Raw genomic sequence first — 7,075 nt, 5'->3', positions numbered from 1 at the left:
GGGAGATTATCAGTGGTCTTGTATGTCTTCTGTTTTCTAATAATTGCTCCCACAGTTGATTTCTTCACACCAAGCTGCTTACCTATTGCAGACTCAGCCTTCCCAGCCTGGTGCAGGTCTACAATTTTGTTTCTGGTGTCCTTTGACAGCTCTTTGGTCTTGGCCATAGTGGAGTTTGGAGTGTGACTGTTTGAGGTTGTGGACAGGTGTCTTTTATACTGATAACGAGTTCAAATAGGTGCCATTAATACAGGTAAAGAGTGGAGGACAGAGGAGCCTCTTAAAGAAGAAGTTACAGGTCTGTGAGAGCCAGAAATCTTGCTTGTTTGTAGGTGACTAAATACTTATTTTACCGAGGAATTTACCAATTAATTCATTAAAAATCCTACAATGTGATTTCCTGGATTCTTTCCCCCCATTCTGTCTCTCATAGTTGAAGTGTACCTATGATGAAAATTACAGGCCTCTCTCATCTTTTTAAGTGGGAGAACTTGCACAATTGGTGGCTGACTAAATACTTTTTTGCCCCACTGTATATATGCACACCTCATCTCATTATCTCTAGCAGCTTTATCCTGTTCTACAGGGTTGCAGGCAAGCTGGGGCCTATCCCAGCTGACTATGGGCGAAAGGCGGGGTACACTCTGGACAAGTCGCCAGGTCATCACAGGGCTGACACATAGACACAGACAACCATTCACACTCACATTCACACCTACGGTCAATTTAGAGTCACCAGTTAACCTAACCTGCATGTCTTTGGACTGTGGGGGAAACCGGAGCACCCGGAGGAAACTCACGCGGACACGGGGATAACACGCAAACTCTGCACAGAAAGGCCCTCGCCGGCCATGGGGCTCAAATCCGGACCTTCTTGCTGTGAGGCAACAGCGCTAACCACTACACCACTGTGCCGCCCCATAGGGCTTGAAATTCGCGGTGGTCCAGTCGCCCGAGGCAACTTAATTTGTCATTTGGTGGGTAATTCCTGTCACTAGGCAGCCTGGCTGGCTAGTTGAAAATAAAAAAATATATATGAAGCGAAGATTCAGACTAGGGCTGTGCGATATATCGAATATACTCGATATATCTCCAAAAATTCTGTGTGAGATACATAAAATTATTATATCATAACTATCGAGTATTTTATGGTCATCTGCTGACTTGCATTTGTTTCGTGTTTGTTGCGTTTGTTTAAACATTTTCCGGTGGTTTTTTTTCCCTGTCCCTCAGGCAGTAACGTGAGAGGCTGCCTAAGGGTAAAAAAAACAATAATGTCACGCACTCGCCAACCAATCCTGGGTGACATCTCGGTGCTGAAAGGAACTTCTAGGCAGTGTTGCCAGATTGGGTGGTTTTAAGTGCATTTTGGCAGGTTTTGAACATATTTTGGGCTGGAAAACATCAGCAGTATCTGGCAACACTGCTTGCGGGAAGATTTTCTAGTTTCGGTTTCCAGCGCTGACTCAGTTTGTGCAATCGCTGGTGTTGCATAGGCCACCGTGTAAGCTCTGGCAATTTCAGCGACAAATTAAAAATGGAAGCAGACGAATTGGTTCCTAAAAGACCTATTAAGGGGTCAGTCATCTGGCATTTTTTTGGATATCGCGAGGAGGACATGGAACAGCAAATGCCAGTTTGTAAAGTGTGCAAAAAAAAGTGTCTGTGAAGATTCTCAGTCATCCAGGTCATAGTAAACTGTGGGTGGTAAAAGAGAGCAACTGGACTTGCTTGAAGATTCTTGAAGATGTTTCACCTCTCATCTGAAAGGCTCTGTCACCTATAATATTGCCAAACACCTAGCCGCCATCCTGGCTCCTCTTGTTGAGAATACGCCACATCACGTCAAAAACTCCCAAGATTTTGCTACTAAAGTTGCAGACCTCAAACTAGACTCAGATGAAACCATGGTTTCCTAAGATGTCACGTCTCTTTTCACCTGCATTCCCACCACAGAAGCAGTCAAATCTGTTAGAAAACGACTCCTTCAAGACAGCACCTTACTGGATAGAACGAACCTCACCACGGACCAGATTTGCACCGTGCTTGACCTCTGCCTGACTACCACTTATTTCCAGTTTTATGAAAGTTTCTTCAGACAGAAGCGTGGATGCGCCATGGGCTCACCGGTGTCCCCTATTGTGGCCAATCTTTACATGGAGGAAGTGGAACATAAAGCTTTGACCACTTTTTCAGGAGTTGCTCCCAGCCACTGGTTCAGATATGTGAATGACACCTGGGTTAAAATCAAAACCCATGAGGTGGAAGCCTTCTCTAAGCACATCAATGCAGTGGATATCAACATCAATTTCACTCGGGAGGACATCAGTGGGAATAATCTAGCCTTCTTGGATTGTGATGTACACATTAGACAAGACAGAAGCCTTAGCATCGAGGTCTACCGGAAACCCACACACACAGACCCACTGGAACACAAATTGGGGGTCATTAGGACCTTGCAACACAGGGCTCAGAACATTCCTACAACGGTAGAGGGAAAAGAGAAGGAGCAGAATCACATCAAGAAAGCACTTCAGAACTGCAGGTATCCCAAGTGGGCCTTCTTCAAGAGCAAAAAAAGGAACATAATGGACAAAGAGGATAACAGGAACAAACGCAAGAACATTGTCATTCCCTACATTTCTGGTCTATCTGAGAAACTCAGGAGGATCTTCTACAAACACAACATTCCAGTACATTTCAGACCCAGTAACACCCTGAAGCAGAAACTGGTCCACCCTAAGGACAGAATAGCCAGACACAAACAGGACAACGTAGTGTATGCAATTCAGTGCAGTGAGGAATGCACGGACTCATATATTGGGGAAACAAAACAACCACTTCACAGACGCATGGCTCAACACAGGAGAGCCAGTTCCTCAGGCCAGGACTCTGCTGTCTACCTTCATCTTAACAACAAAGTACACTCATTTCAGGATTGCAACGTACGCATTTTAGCCAGAGAGGATCGTTGGTATGAGCGAGGAGTTAAAGAAGCCATTTTTGTCAACCTGGAACGGCCATCACTGAACAGAGGTGGGGGTCTAAGACATAATTTATCAGCCACCTACAATGCAGTCCTTGGCACACTTCCCAGACAACTGAATGCACACCAAAACCCAGCTGTTTTCAGTGATTCACAGGAGGACAGAGAGAATCAACAATCCATTGATCACCCCAATGTCATGATCATTGTGCTTTATCCAATTTTGGTGAGTTTTCATCCAATGTAAGATGCCTGAACATATTATGGTTAATGTCTAGATGTGAATTGGTCCAGTAAATATGTATGATAGAAATGATGTACTTTTTAATCCATATTTAAACCACTCTGTCTTTATCTCCCCAGGCTGAAGAAGCTTTCATTGAGTAACACTCCGCTCACTGATGTGGGCTTATCAGCTCTGTCCACTCTCACTCTGCTGATAGACGTGTGTCTCAACCGAACAGCTGTGATGAGTCATGGAGTCACTGCGTTCATCACACACCTGCCTTATCTACAGGTACACACGCTACATATATTTATTAAAACAGAGTTCTTTGATTACATTCTAAATGTTTATCACCTGGAATTTTGTTGTCAGAAATGCTTTGGACAGAAACCCACTTTTTTTTTCCTGCTAATTGACAAAATTTTAAAAATCAGTGACTTTCAATGTTCTTGTGTTCAGAGTATTTGTGTGTCTTTTTGTGTTTGTGTAGGTTCTAGGTTTGTCTTGCACGCAGGTGGGAGATTCAGTCCTGAAAGCATTAATTCATTGCACTGAACTGATCAAACTGAACCTGAGCAAAGCATGCATCACTGATCGGGGTAAAGGAAATTTATATATTTTCTTTTTTTTAAACCAGGTTATGCATTATACAGTGGGGCAAAAAAGTATTTAGTCAGCCACCAATTGTGCAAGTTCTCCCACTTAAAAAGATGAGAGAGGCCTGTAATTTTCATCATAGGTACACTTCAACTATGAGAGACAGAATGGAGGGAAAGAGTCCAGGAAATCACATTGTAGGATTTTTAATGAATTAATTGGTAAATTCCTCAGTAAAATAAGTATTTAGTCACCTACGAACAAGCAAGATTTCTGGCTCTCACAGACCTGTAACAACTTCTTTAAGAGGCTCCTCTGTCCTCCACTCGTTACCTGTATTAATGGCACCTGTTTGAACTCGTTATCAGTATAAAAGACACCTGTCCACAACCTCAAACAGCCACACTCCAAACTCCACTATGGCCAAGACCAAAGAGCTGTCAAAGGACACCAGAAACAAAATTGTAGACCTGCACCAGGCTGGGAAGACTGAATCTGCAATAGGTAAGCAGCTTGGTGTGAAGAAATCAACTGTGAGAGCAATTATTAGAAAATGGAAGACATACAAGACCACTGATAATCTCCCTCGATCTGGGGCTCCATGCAAGATCTCACCCCGTGGGGTCAAAATGATCACAAGAACGGTGAGCAAAAATCCCAGAACCACACAGGGGGACCTAGTGAATGACCTGCAGAGAGCTGGGACCAAAGTAACAAAGGCTACCATCAGTAACACAGTAGGCCGCCAGGGACTCAAATCCTGCAGTGCCAGACGTGTCCCTCTGCTTAAGCCAGTACATGTTCAGGCCCGTCTGAATTTTGCTAGAGAGCATTTGGATGATCCAGAAGAGGATTGGGAGAATGTCATATGGTCAGATGAAACCAAAATAGAACTTTTTGGTAAAAACTCAACTTGTCGTGTTTGGAGGAGAAAGAATGCTGAGTTGCATCCAAAGAACACCATACCTACTGTGAAGCATGGGGGTGGAAACATCATGCTTTGGGGCTGTTTTTCTGCAAAGGGACCAGGACGACTGATCCATGTAAAGGAAAGAATGAATGGGGCCATGTATCGTGAGATTTTGAGTGAAAACCTCCTTCCATCAGCAAGGGCATTGAAGATGAAACATGGCTGGGTCTTTCAGCATGACAATGATCCCAAACACACCGCCCGGGCAACAAAGGAGTGGCTTCATAAGAAGCATTTCAAGGTCCTGGAGTGGCCTAGCCAGTCTCCAGATTTCAACCCCATAGAAAATCTTTGGAGGGAGTTGAAAGTCCGTGTTGCCCAGCGACAGCCCCAAAACATCACTGCTCTAGAGGAGATCTGCATGGAGGAATGGGCCAAAATACCAGCAACAGTGTGTGAAAACCTTGTGAAGACTTACAGAAAACATTTGACCTCTGTCATTGCCAACAAAGGGTATATAACAAAGTATTGAGATGAACTTTTGTTATTGACCAAATACTTATTTCCACCATAATTTGCAAAAAAATTCTTTAAAAATCAGACAATGTGATTTTCTGGATTTTTTTTTTTCATTTTGTCTCTCATAGTTGAGGGATACCTATGATGAAAATTACAGGCCTCTCTCATCTTTTTAAGTGGGAGAACTTGCACAATTGGTGACTGACTAAATACTTTTTTGCCCCACTGTAGATTACAGACAATATATTCCATGTTGCAGAAGATAAATTGCAGATTATAGTTTACATATTTGGAGATCATTGATGATAATTGACAGGTTAGACATAATAGATACAAATGATGGATTAGAAGTTGTAGGTTACATATTGTCAGTTACAGATTACAGTAATTGTATCTGTTCTTATCAGTTTAATATCTGATATGTCTTGGGGCAGCCAATGCCTGAAGGTTAGAGAAGCAGCCTTGGGCCCAAAAGGTTGCCAGTTCGATTCCTGGGACCGGCAGGAAAAACATGAGGGGAGTTGAGTGAATGAACAACATTTCCCCCTCCCTCTGTATCATGGTTAACGTGCCCTTGAGCAAGGCACCTAACCCCCAACTGCTCCCCAGGTGCTGTAGCATAGGTGCCCACTGCTCTGGGTATGTTTGTGATCATTGCTGACTTGTGTGTGCTTGCATGTGTTAAATGCAGAGGAAAGAGAGAAGGAGCAGAAGGAGCAGAGGAGGAAAAAGAGAAGGAGCAGAATCACATCAAGAAAGCACTTCAGAACTGCGGGTATCCCAAGTGGGCCTTCTTCAAGAGCAGAAAAAGGAAGATAAGGGACAAGGAGGATAACAGGAACAAATGCAAGAACATTGTCATTCCCTACATTTCTGGTCTATCTGAGAAACTAAGGAGGATCTTCTACAAACACAACATTCCGGTACATTTCAGACCCAGTAACACCCTGAAGCAGAAACTGGTCCACCCTAAGGACAGAATAGCCAGACACAAACAGGACAACGTAGTGTATGCAATTCAGTGCAGTGAGGAAAAGTATTTTTCCAGTCTCACCTGTGAAAGGTAATCCCATGTGATCTTGTTTGGACGGCAAACCTGTTGGTACAGTTAAACGCAGCACATGAATGAGGCATCTTTATTCTCCGCTTTGACCCATCCAATATGGCGGCGAGGATGACGTATGATTCTACGCGGTAGGCGGCGTCTTTAATGGTCCGGAATAAATTGAATGCTACACGTTGATGGATTAATTTGTTCTTCTACGCCCTTTTTGAGGAATGTATTGTAGGACTTAAACCAACATCTGAAGAGGTGAGATTGCTCCTTTTTTTTCCCTATTTTTGCTGGCGGGATTGACTCTGCCCTAACTCTCTCTCTCTCACTTTGCACCATTACACAATAAATATTCACAGTGAAAATATTTTGTAAGCGCGTTTCATGAACCAAGTTATAGGATTTGTTGACAACTCGCATCGAGTTCGTTACACTTCTACCCGGCATGAAGCACATGTGGTTGTGACGTCATCGTAAACAAATCCGTTCTACTCATCCAGACGACTTTGCAACGGCGCCATTGCCAGATCTTTCCACTCTGGAACCCGTTCTCAAAAGATTTCGTTTTGGGGCACCCAAAACGCCGGTGCCGTGTGGACGCCAGGCCGAAACGATAAACAATTTTATCGGATTCAACTGAATCCGTTGCCGTGTGGACAGGGCCTTAGACATAATTTATCAGCCACCTACAATGCAGTCCTTGGCACACTTCCCAGACAACTGAATGCACACCAAAACTCAGCTGTTTTCAGTGACTCACAGGAGGACAGAGAGAATCAACAA

The 7,075-nt window shown here is 43.6% G+C and overlaps 1 pseudogene; it reads left to right on the top strand.

Annotated features, from left to right (window-relative positions):
- Positions 1–1,778: 1,778 nt before the first annotated feature.
- On the top strand, positions 1,779–3,270 carry LOC132868067 (uncharacterized; annotated as a pseudogene).
- Positions 3,271–7,075: the final 3,805 nt, after the last annotated feature.

Source organism: Neoarius graeffei, chromosome 19, assembly GCF_027579695.1.
Source record: "Neoarius graeffei isolate fNeoGra1 chromosome 19, fNeoGra1.pri, whole genome shotgun sequence".
Classification (NCBI taxonomy): Eukaryota; Metazoa; Chordata; class Actinopteri; order Siluriformes; family Ariidae; genus Neoarius; species Neoarius graeffei.
Note: the sequence above shows the minus strand (reverse complement) of the source record. Positions and strands in the feature narration are given on the sequence as shown.